A 12,929-nucleotide genomic window follows, 5' to 3' on the forward strand; every position below is an offset into this window, starting at 1 on the left:
TTCACGGTTCACATATTGCTGAAGCCTGGCTTGGAGATTTTGAGCATTACTTTACTAGCATGTGAGATGAGTGCAATTGTGTGGTAGTTTGAGCATTCTTTGGCATTGCCTTTCTTTGGGATTGGAATGAAAACTGACCTTTTCAAATCCTGAGGCCGCTGCTGAGTTTTCCAAATTTGCTGGCATATTGAGTGCAGCACTTACACAGCATCGTCTTTCAGGATTTGGAATAGCTAAACTGGAATTCCATCACCTCCACCAGCTTTGTTCATAGTGATGCTTTCTAAGGCCCACTTGACTTCACATTCCAGGATGTCTGGCTCTAGGTGAGTGATCACACCATCATGATTATCTGATCTGGGTCGTGAAGATCTTTTTTGTACAGTTCTTCTGTGTATTCTTGCCATCTCTTCTTAATATCTTCTGCTTCTGTTAGGTCCATACCATTTCTGTCCTTTATCGAGCCCATCTGTGCATGAAATGTTCCCTTGGTATCTCTAATTTTCTTGAAAAGATCTCTAGTCTTTCCCATTCTGTTGTTTTCCTCTATTTCTTTGCATTGATGGCTGAAGAAGGCTTTCTTATCTCTTCTTGCTATTCTTTGGAACTCTGCACTCAGATGCTTATATCTTTCCTTTTCTCCTTTGCTTTTTGCTTCTCTTCTTTTCACAGCTATTTGTAAGGCCTCCCCAGACAGCCATTTTGCTTTTTTACATTTCTTTTCCATGGGGATGGTCTTGATCCCTATCTCCTGTACAATGTCACGAACTTCATTCCATAGTTCATCAGGCACTCTATCTATCAGATCTAGGCCCTTAAATCTATTTCTCACTTCCACCGTATAATCATAAGGGATTTGATTTTGGTCATACCTGAATGGTCTAGTGATTTTCCCTACTTTCTTCATTTTCAGTCTTAATTTGGCAATAAGGAGTTCATGATCAGAGCCACAGTCAGCTCCTGGTCTTGTTTTTGCTGACTGTATAGAGCTTCTCCATCTTTGGCTGCAAAGAATATAATCAATCTGATTTCAGTGTTGACCATCTGGTGAGGTCCATGTATAGAGTCTTCTCTTGTGTTGTTGGAGGAGGGTGTTTGTTATGACCAGTGCATTTTCTTGGCAAAACTCTATTAGTCTTTGCCCTGCTTCATTCTGTATTCCAAGGCCAAATTTGCCTGTTACTCCAGGTGTTTCTTGACTTCCTACTTCTGCATTCCAGTCCCCTATAATGAAAAGGACATCTTTTTTGGTTGTTAGTTCTAAAAGGTCTTGTAGGTCTTCATAGAACCGTTCAACTTCAGCTTCTTCAGCATTACTGGTTGGGGCATAGACTTGGATTACTGTGATATTGAATGGTTTGCCTTGGAAACGAACAGAGATCATTCTGTCGTTTTTGAGATTGCATCCGAGTACTGCATTTCGGACTCTTTTGTTGACCATGATGGCTACTCCATTTCTTCTGAGGGATTCCTGCCCACAGTAGTAGATATAATGGTCATCTGAGTTAAATTCACCCATTCCAGTCCATTTTAGTTCGCTGATTCCTATAATGTTGACATTCACTCTTGCCATCTCTTGTTTGACCACTTCCAATTTGCCTTGATTCATGGACCTGACATTCCAGATTCTATGCAATATTGCTCTTTACAGCATCGGACCTTGCTTCTATCACCAGTCACATCCACAGCTGGGTATTGTTTTTGCTTTGGCTCCATCCCTTCATTCTTTCTGGAGTTATTTCTCCACTGATCTCCAGTAGCATATTGGGCACCTACTGACCTGGGGAGTTTCTCTTTCATTATCCTATCATTTTGCCTTTTCATACTGTTCGTGGGGTTCTCAAGGCAAGAATACTGAAGTGGTTTGCCATTCCCTTCTTCAGTGGACCACATTCTGTCAGATCTCTCCACCATGACCCACCCATCTTGGGTTGCCCCACGGGCATGGCTTAGTTTCATTGAGTTAGACAAGGCTGTGGTCCTAGTGTGATTAGATTGACTAGTTTTTTGTGAGTATGGTTTCAGTGTGTCTGCCCTGTGATGCCCTCTAACACATAGTAGGTGCTCAATAAAGATCTGTTCACAACGGGCTTATTCAATACATTTGATAAATGAAGGACTGTCCATCAATTAGCCACTGTGGCCACTATATATCTCAGGATACCCAAAGAGCAGGGGCATTTGATGCTATGTTTACAGCAGTCACTGATGGTTTCCAAAACAAGATACAGGGACATGATTCATGAAAATCACATTCTGAAGCACATGTTGGTGCAGAGAGGGGGAACGGGAGGGGAAAAGAGGCAAGTAGATAGTTGTCTATTGAGCAAACTGGGTCTTCAACTGTTCCAGGGCATCCACAGCCTGAAGGACTGACCAGTTGCTTTTTCGTTTGGCACTGAGAGCCCAGAGAGGAACAGCAGGTCTCTCTCCAGCTCTACCAATTCCATGCCAATTAGTCCAATTAGAAGCAGGTCTGTAGATTAACTGCCCAGATGTTTGATTTCATCAGAGGTCACATGGCCTATGCGGCCCAGGAAGATTAACATAGATCTTGGCACACAGAGGATGGTGGAAGGGACGACAGTCAGCCAAACAGGTCTCAAAGGCCAAGACGGTTTAAAGGCATTTCAACAGTCCCTTTCCCAGAGGGAGACCTCAGGTCACCTGGCTTTCTCCAGGACCTTCAACCTGGGCCAGCTGGAGAGGGTAGGGACATGAGATTTGCTGCGATGTCGGCTTGGCATCTTCCAAGTGACATGAAATGAATATTAACACTGTTAAGTCACCCCAGGCCCCCAGCATTGCTGAAGACGTGACAAGGAGAAGTTGGACCATGTGGCCACCACAAGGGCAGAGAAAGCGGAGGCTGGAACTGAGCCAGCCAATGGGGCCAGCAGAACAGAAGCCAGGTCAGGGGTTGCCAGCCACCAGTCCCCAAAATAATGTTTCATCGGAGGACATATGAGTCCTGGCTAGGACTGGCCTGCCCCAGCGGATGGAAATGTATGGCTAATTCCAAACAGGTTATCAAATACACAAATGTACCCAAGAAGCTAGCTGGCCGCAGTTCACCTCTGGGCAGGGTGTCTGTAAGGAAGATCAAAAGAAGAGTTATGGTTTCTACTTGACATCTTAATATGAGTAAGACAGGCTAGTTGATCCTGCCTGAGTTTGTAAGTGATGTGAGTGGGATCTACAGTGTTTTCCACCTTTGGCTGCACAGTGCAATTGCCAGGGAAGCTCATAGAATGCAGAGCCTGGGCTCCACTCCGAGAGATCTGGATTTTAGGGGTGCAGCCTGGGAACTGGGAATTTTTTAATTTCCCCAGGGCTTTAATGGGAAACTCGAGGGAGAACCACTGCCCTAACACAGCTGCAGATTGATGGCTCCACAATTCACCCTGTGTTCACCCATGAACACTCCCAGAAACTCACATCATTCTCCAGACTCATTTTAAGCAAAGAGGAAAGGGAAGGACTACTCACTGATTCCTGTTACAAAAGGGCCTTCTGGGGACATAGAATATACCTCGATACAGGTTTTATTTGAAGTCCTCATAACTTCCTATAAAATCCCAATTCCTTAAGCTAGAATTCTGAGCCATCTTTCTACCTGCTTATACATTCATCCAACAAATATTCATTGAGCATCACTACGGGTTCTATATTCTTACTCTCATGAGGCTTTCATGCTGCTAGGGGAGGCAGAATAAACAATCAAATGTAATAAATAGAATAATTCCATAAAACATAAAGTATGACAAAAAATGAAACAGGGTGATATGACATCAACAGGTGAGGGACTGCAAGCCACTTCAGGTGGCCAGGGAAGATACATGTGATGGGATAATATGAGCCAAGCCCTGAACACTGAGAAGCCAGCCGTGTGACTCCCTGAGGGTGATGTACATGCCAGGGCCCAGCCTCAGTCTCCTGTAGGTCCACTTCAACGCCTCTGCTGTCCACTGGGGGCCACCAGCTTCCCCACCTTCACATTTTGGATTCGTCCTATCAGAAATGCCATCTTCCGATCCAAATCTATGACTACTGAAAGAACTGCCTCCTCTAAGTAGCTTCCCAGGGCCAGACCCTCCCCATTCTGACCGCCCGTTACTTCGCCCGATACGTCTACAAATGGCCTGGGTGAACTGCAATGAGGGTAGAAGCATAAGACATGATTATCACTACTCACACCTCCTGAGCCTTCTGCCTGAATTTGCATTGAATCATCACACCCTTGATTTTGTTGTCTTGTTTCACCTAGGTACAACTGGTCTCCTCTCATGGGATTGTTGGTATCTCTGGGCGTAAACCAGGTTTTCTGTTCCCCTGTATCCCTAGTCGTTCCTCGCACAGAGCTAAGCATTCATTCATACCCTGTGACCAATGCTCTTAATGGAGGATTGGATTAGTTTGTTAGCAATTCAGTGCTTGTTCGAATGCAAGAGTTCACTAGTAAACCTTGTCTCCAGACCGCACAGTCTTCAGTCTATTTTGCACTCCGTTATCTCCAGTTTACAGGTGAGAAAGCCAAGGCACAGAGAGATTTAGTAACTTGCCCCAGATCACACAGCTGGTAAGTGGCAGGGCTGAGATTTGAACCCAGGTCCTTCCAGTACCAGCTGCTGAATTACACTGCATCACTGGGTCCTGCGAAGAATGCAAGTCAATAGTCCCATTCTCAACTTTTCAACAAAGAAAACAAAACTCATGAAAGAATTAACAGAGGTAGCCTGGTTCATAGATTGAGTAGGTGCCAAAGGGCAATTATTCACGGCTGTGGATGCCAAGGTCTCTGGGCTTCTGCTTTGCCACGTCCCTTTCAGAAAGGTCAAAACTCCGGTTCGGGATTCAGCCAAAGTATCAGATCATCACTGCGCCCTCCAGTGAGTTTCCATGCTGCTGGGTTGCTGTTGATAATAGATGAAAGTGTTTCATGAAATGGTCCATGGGCAAAGGGCTGGAGAATATTCATTCATTTTGCATAACATTTCTTTTCTTTTTTTCTCTCTTTGGACTGCTCGAATAGTGGAGATGGGGAAGAACAGGAGTAAGAAGCTAACATGATCAAGCACCCGAGCAAGTCACATTACCTGCTCTGCAGTTTGGACTTAATGAACTGTTGCCAGAGTTAGCAAATGAAAAGACAGGACGCGCACTTAAATTTAAATACTTTAAATTTAAAGTATTTTAGCATAAGTATGTCTTGTGCAATATTTGGGACATACTTATGCTGAAAACCCTAGCTTAAGAAGACCTGCCTGCCAGGTTTACCACAAGAAGTAAAGGACACACAGGGTGTAAAGTTCTTGAAGATACCTGACTCTGTTCGAAGACTGCCTTTTGTCCTTTATATAACAGAGTTGGCAGACAAACTCTGCCCTGGACCCTCATGCAAAACAGAAAAATGGCCACCATGGATTACTGACTCACAGTTTAATAAGCAAATTCACCAGGAGAAAACACTGCTCCTTTCGGTAGGTGAGCTTCTCTTGCTCTCTCTTTGCCCCCAAGGAAAGCAGGGGCAAAGGGTAGAATCCAGTGGCCAAACCAGTCAACTCCAGAAAAGTGCCTCATGAGAAATGATAATAGAAGAGATAACAGGAGAGAAGTCTTGAAGATAGAAATAACTTGGCTGAGCAAGAGGAGAAAATGAGATGGGGAGATAGTGAAGAGTAGGGGGAAAGGAGAGAAACAGGACCTGGGAAGACCCATGAAGAAAACGGATGGGAAAATGTCAATGGGGAAGGCCCATTGTGCCTAAATCAGAACATCTGGGCACCTTGCATGAAGCCCAGGGAATGATTCTCAAAGATTCACAGACAACCTCAGGCACAGCTGGGAAGAACAAATCTGTCTTCACCACTCTTTCCTCTGCCTTTTCAGCAGTAATGCCAAGTCTGGCCACCCCTCTACCCAGCAATCCCCTAGTAGTTCTAAGAAAAGCACCCCTTCACCCCCAACCCCTCCTCCCTGGTTTGGCATTGCTCTGTTTACTTGTCCAAAGGGCTCCTTCTCAGACCCTCAATCCTATGTGACAAACTAGCCATGGGGCTGGGACATACTTTCTAGGGATCATTCACACAAACCAGTCAGTCCTAAAGGAAATCAACCCTGAAGATTCACTGAAAGGACTGATGCTGAAGCTGAAGCTCCAATACTTTGACCAACTTATGTGATGAGCCAGATCATTGGAAAAGACCCTGATGTTGGGAAAGATTGAGGGCAGGAGGAGAAGGAGGTGGCAGAGGATGAGATGGTTGGATGGCATCACCAACTTAATGTAGACATGAGTTTGAGCAAACTCCAGGAGATAGCGAAGGACAAAGGAGCCTGGTGGGCTGCAGTCCATAAGGTCACAAAGAGTCAGAGGCAACTAAACAACAGCAACAAACATCTTCTGGAACAATCTTTTCCCCTTCTCCCCTGCACTGTTCTCCCCATTGTTGTCTAATTCATGACCTGCTCTAACTGGGGTAAGTAATGCTTTTCAGGGAGAAGATTGGGTTACCGTGCGGCCTGGTGAAAATGAGATCTTCGCGTGTCTTCAGTGAAGACAGTAGCTGTGCAGTAGGTGTTCCGTCATTTTGTGTTGGGACGATTTAATCAGCTAGCGTGCCCTGGTGTCTCTCCTAATTTCAGAAGAGATCCCCTCATTACTGTTCTTACACAATCTTTTCTGGAGGAACACCCACTAACAACTGGGAATCTCGGTCATGTCATTGGTTGCCCACCTCCACTCCCACCTCCACTGTCTAATGTTCTTCTCCAGGAGCCACTGAGAAAGTATTCTTTCGGGTACTTGTGCTGAAGAAAATTCTGGAGATGACAAGAGGAAAATGTACATGTCTCCCAGGCAGAATGGCAGGTTTCTGACTGCTATGATTACTACCAATATTGTGTAATGCCTTTGGGAAACCGACAACACACCAGATGTTATGAAAAGTTTAAATAGCAGACTCCCTGACCTCTAGCTCATGTCTGAAACTCCACAGCCTGTACTGGCCTGCCCATGGGAATGGAAAACACAAGAAGATACTTCCTTCTTCCTTACCCAAAGCCCTGGAAACTTGGACAAGCATTCCTAGCAATCCTGTGTAACCCTGTGCTCAGTTGCTCAGTCGTGTCTGACACCATGTGACCCTACGGACTGTAGCCCGCCAGGTTCCTCTGTTCATGGGACTCTCCAGGCAAGAATTCTGGAGCACATAGCCATTCCCTTCTCCAGGGGATCTTCCTGATCCAGGGATTGAACCCGGGTCTCCTGTGCTGCAGGTGGATGCTTTACTGTATGAGCCACCAAATCAACTGCAGCTGTCTTTGCTCACTTTCTCACCACCACCCCCCCCAACCCTCTGATTATTCACGTGTAGGATAAAGTAAAGAGCTGACAAGGAAAGACTTTACCCAGAGGGCTCCTGAATGCCTCATAGGTTCTGAGAACTGAATCTCAAAAACATTGTGTAAAGCTAATATACAAGTGTCCCTCTGGTAGTATCTATTTCCCACCAAAAATTATTTACAAGGAATGGGGAACACCTACCACAACCTCAGAAAGGTGGGACTGATTACAACCCAATATCAGAATCAACTCAATATCAGAAGCAGATACGGTTGACTTGTGAGAGAGAGTGAGTGACCTATTTATGCTTTACCTCATGAAAGAGAGGAGATTCAATTCTTTGAAAGTCAATAAAGAGAGAGTTCATTTCTGTGACACTCCTGCTCCTTGACTCAGAGACCCAGAGACTAGACTTATCTTAAAACTGACCACTAGGGACTTCCCTAGCGGTCCAGTGGTGAAGAATCCACTGCCAGTGCAGGTGACACAGCTTCAAACCCTGGTCTGGGAGGATTCCACGGGCAGTGGGGCCACTAAGCCGCGACTACTGAGTCCTAGCGCCCTAGAGCCCTTGCTCCTCAATATGAGAAACGGCAGCAATGCGAAGCCCATGCACCGCAGCTAGAGAAAGCCCACATGCAGCAACAAGGACTCCATGTGGCCAAAAATAAAATGAATAAATAAATAAATAAAACTGACCAGTTATCCACTATTACACAAGTGGTATCTTTTGAGGCAGCCAGACTTCAATTTTATTCACAACACACGCATCCCACAAAAGCTTTCCTTATCCTTTTACAGACTGCACTCTCGAGCAACCAATAGGACAGGATGTGGAAGGTGGAGGGGAAAGTCCCTGCCAGGGACCCTTTGTATCCCAAAAGTGGAGTGCAGTTGGCATAAAGTTTTAAAGACATAGAGGGAGACCAGAAAAGCCTGTTGGAGGCATTTGTCAGAGAGTTGGGGTTATAGACTCACAAATACATTGCAGATAAAAGAAAATCACTCCTCAGCCCAGCAGGGCCAAACTTCATGGATGTCACTAAACTCTGGGAATGGAGCTAGGAAGTGGGAAGAATAATCAGCCATCCTTCCAACTGTGGAAGTAAGAAGGATATTCGAGTAGCACCCAAGGGGATAGTTAACATTTCCAAAGGCAAGCTATGTAGTCTGTTAGTTGCCCCATCACTGGGTCTGGATAAATCTTCTCATTCAAAGACAAATACATAAAGAAAAGAGACAGACTCAAAATATACTGCAGGACAAGAAAAGAGAACACCACTCTGAAGACTCAAGAGTATGTCCAGAAGAAACCTTTTCAAAACCTTCAGCATCAATAGAAAGAAAAATGCCTTTCCTTCTGTAAAATAGGCAGAAGTCCACAATGATCAGACTGAGACAGAAGGAGAGCTAGAAGAGCTATGGGATTATTTTTGGAGGAATAAAAATGCAGGAACATATTTCAGTTCTGCACTAGAAGCATCAAAGAGGAAAACTAATCATATGGAATAATACACCAGTGGTATAAAAGGTAAATTCGGGTTGGTATTCTAGAATGCAAGGACAAGCAAGTAAGTATTTTACAAGAGATAACAATGTAAATGAGGAGGCCAAGTTAAAAAAATATATCAATGTTGTTCATGAAGAAACAAGACTTCAGTAGAAGCAGTAATCAAACATAGAATCAAAAGGAACTTCCCTGGTGGTCCAGGGATGAATGGAGGATGGATGAATGGATGGATGATAGGATAGACAGCTGGATGGACCCTTAGTTAATTAGACCCTTTGCTGTTGTTCAGTCACTCAGTCTTGTCCGACTCTTTGCAACCCCATGCGCTGCAGCACACCAGGCTTCCCTGTCCTTCACCATCTCCTGGAGCTTGCTCACACTCATGTCCATTGAGTCAGTGATGCCCTCCAAGCACCTTGTCCTCTGTTGTCGCCTTCTCCTACTTTGTTCAATTCACATTTCCCCTGGGCATTCTAATTACTCCTACTTTTAAAGGATTAAAATTTACCCTCCCAACAGACCTTCCTCTGTAGGTCATCCACCTTCTGTACCACAGCTGCAAATTGCCAAACTTTAGGAGTCTTGGATTCCAATCCAGCCTCTGTGTTTTAGAACAGTCACCTAACCTCTCTGTGCTTTGTCACTTGGCCAAGAAGGTTTGGGTGGGCAAACTAAGCCTCAGTGGCCTAGAGAGAGTGATGCTCCTGCCTAAATTCCTATTTCCCGATCAGGGAGCACCCGCCCTAGAAAACAGAAACACCAAGGCAGTGTATTATTTTTTGTGACTCACAGTGCTAAAATGGGAGAGTAAGAATGTATCCTTGATCATACTGTTTCTTTATTCCTGATTTGATTTAGAGCCCAGAAAGCTGACCCGTGGCATAAATGATATATGAGGTCAGACTTGAGTTTGTGGGGAGAAGTGGGACCAGACAGCCGGGTTATATACCAACAATCCCCTAGCAGTCTTGACGTCATCTCTGTCGGCCCTTTCTCCCCCTTGCCCTCCCCAGGGGAAAGAAAGTATAAAATATTTCCTGGCAGTGGGACAGGATGGAGGAAGAGTTGGGAATGCAGTCATTTGCACTACTGGCCTAGTAAAAGTAGCTGGGCTTGTAGCTCTCAGAGGATGGTTGTCATGGCAACTGCAGAATCAAGAAGCAGGGTGCCTTTTGGCCACTGTCTGTGGCACAAAGTCCTGGTTCAGCTTTCCACAAGCTGGTCAAAAAAACATACTCAGTCAGATAGGTACAGAGGCTGACAGCCAGGCACTCACAGACACAGAAAAGTTTAAAAACCACATCGCAAGAGGCAAGTTCCTTCTTACAGTTTTGGATGATCCAGATCACTGAAACCTCATTTGTCTGCTCCTCACTTTTCTCCAGCACCTACAGAGTGAGGAAGCTGGAGATACTCTGATGTCAACAGGGAACAGTCTTCCAGGTATCAAGGAGCTGTCCCTAGGCCTTCAAGTGTACATATGTCCCTTCTTGAAACACAGGTCCTGGAAACTGCCCCAGCCACGGTTCCCTGGTTAGTGTCAGGGTAACACCTTCCTTGTCTCGAAGGGTGTTAGGAGGACTGGTCACGTGTGGCAGAGAATATTTTGTGACTTCCTTGCCTGTAGTTGTCAGACCTGAGCCAGCAGCACTGCCCTTCCATGAGAATCCAGGCCCAGCTCTGGACAGGAAACAAACAGAGACCTCCTGAGTCCAAGTGATAGCGATGCAAAACTCCATGGGGAAGCTGAAAGCTTTCTGAACTTACTTCAATGGGCAAAATAATAGAGAGTACCAGCTGGCAGCTTGATCAGTGTGGAGGCCAGAGCCTCAGCTTCAGGCCAGAGATGTGCAGAAGCTCTGACAAGCCCCCTTTGCTGAGGCTCAGGTCCTGGCAGTCCCTTCACTGGTCTTTTCAGGGCACAAACCACAGGGTGAGCTGAGAGAGCAGGATTCCGAAGTTACCCACCCATACCTTCTTGGTCAAGAGACAAAGCCAAAGAGGCTACGTGACTGGTCTAAAAACATACAGTCTGATCCTGGCAGAGCCTGGATCGGAATCCAGGACTCCTGAAAGCTGACTAGATAATAGGGAATGTGGCACTTGCTCAGGGCAAAGGAAACAGCCACAATGAGCAGGAGACTAAATTAGATGCTGAAAACTGAGTACAGGAAATATTGGGATCTCATGAGATTATTTTCAAAGTAATAGAATAATACTAACCACAACTTCCTGTGAACCCACACTGTGTCAGGCACTTTACTAGATGCTTCCTGTACATTATTTCTCTGTGATCAAGTTATCCCCATTTAATAGATGGAGAAATTGAGGCTGGAAGTGCAGTTACCAAAGAAGAAGGGGAGGGGCAAATTAGGAGTATGGGATAAAGAGATCCAAACTGCTCTGTATCAGATAGGTGAGCAACAAGGACATACTGTACCGCACACAGAATTATAGCAATCATCTTATAGTAACTTTAAATGGAGCACAATCTGTAAAAATACTGAACCACTATGCAGTAAATTAATATGATATCATAAACTAATTATACTTCAGTTAAGAATAAGCTACCTGCCCAAGACCACATAGATGCCGAGAGGAGATGTGAAGATTCTCCTGAGTCTTCATGCCTTTGAAGCCTGACTCTTGACTCCTTATGACACCGATTTTCATCACAAGGAGAGGCAAGAAGCTGAATGTGCTCATTTATCTTAAGTTCCCATAAGTTCAGACCCTAAACTAAGACATCTCCCAGAAAAGGTCAGGAAATAAAGTTAAGACAAAGAGCATAAGACTATTGGACACAAATAGATTCGTGAATTGAAATTAGCCACTTGGGGTTACATGGGGGTGAGGGTAGTGGATACACATTTGGGGTTGGGTTTAGTGTTATACGCGTGTGCCTGTTAAGAGGTAAACACCAAGACTGTGTCTTTTCTGAATGTTTAATGTAGAATTCTCCTAGTAGGCTTCCCCAGCGGCTCAGCAGTAAAAGAATCCACCTCCAATGCAGGAAACGTGGGTTTGATACCTGGGTGGGGAAGGTCCCCTGGAGGAGGGCATGGCAACCTACTCCAGTATTCTTGCCTAGAGAATTCCATGGCCAGAGGAGCCTGGTGGGCTATACATTCCAATGGGTCCCAAAGAGTTGGACATAACTAAAGTGACTAAGCAAAAACAATTTTCCTCATAGGCAGGCCAACAGAAGGGGTCTTGTTTTTTCTAAAACTTTAGAATCCAAAAGATTTATTAAAGTTGGTCAGACATTGGCGCTGCACACCAGGGCTTGTCTGAACATGTGACAGGGCTGGATCCCAGAAGGTCTAATTAGTTAGAGAACGTAGGGGACACTCCAGGATTCCTACCAATGGGTGGCGCCATGTTAGTTCACGCCCAGAAATCCCTACCTATTGCCCTCACACCAAATCTTAGCTTGCCCACTGTCTGGAAGAGAAATAATACAGGAACCTCAGAGCAATAAGGAGATTATTGTTCTCCTTGTGCTGACTGCAAGGCCAACGAAGAAAGTACTAGGTTTGGAGTTGGGAAGACTTGACAGTTCAGGTCCCAAACTTGAACTTAACTCTTGCTCTGCAGTATAAAGCATTCATTTTCCTTTTCACTTCACCATGTTATTGGATTTGATTAAGACGAAGGACATCCAGGACTGCTCCAGAGCATGGTTTACACTGTGTTCTAATGGACATGTACCAAGCTGTGCATGCATGTGTTCAGTTGCTCAGTCGATTCTGAGACCCTTTGGACTAAAGCCCACCAGGCTCCTCAGTCCATGGGATTTTTCAGGCAAGAATACTAGAGTGAGTTGCCATTTCCTCTTCCAGGGGCTCTTCCCAACCCAGGGATTGAACTTGCATCTCCTGTGTCTCCTGCATTGCAGGCGGATTCTTTACTCATTGAGCCATCAGGAAAGCCTTGAACACGGCAGCCGGGCTAAACCTATATGGCAAACAGGGGGCATGAAGGACACCCAGCAGAACTTGCTCCATCTCCCCAGTCTCCCCTTTATTATGCTCAATTCAGGAACTATATATAATTCAGCCACAGTGTGCCAGG

The sequence above is a fragment of the Bos javanicus genome, chromosome 14 (genome assembly GCF_032452875.1).
Source record: "Bos javanicus breed banteng chromosome 14, ARS-OSU_banteng_1.0, whole genome shotgun sequence".
NCBI classification, from domain to species: domain Eukaryota; kingdom Metazoa; phylum Chordata; class Mammalia; order Artiodactyla; family Bovidae; genus Bos; species Bos javanicus.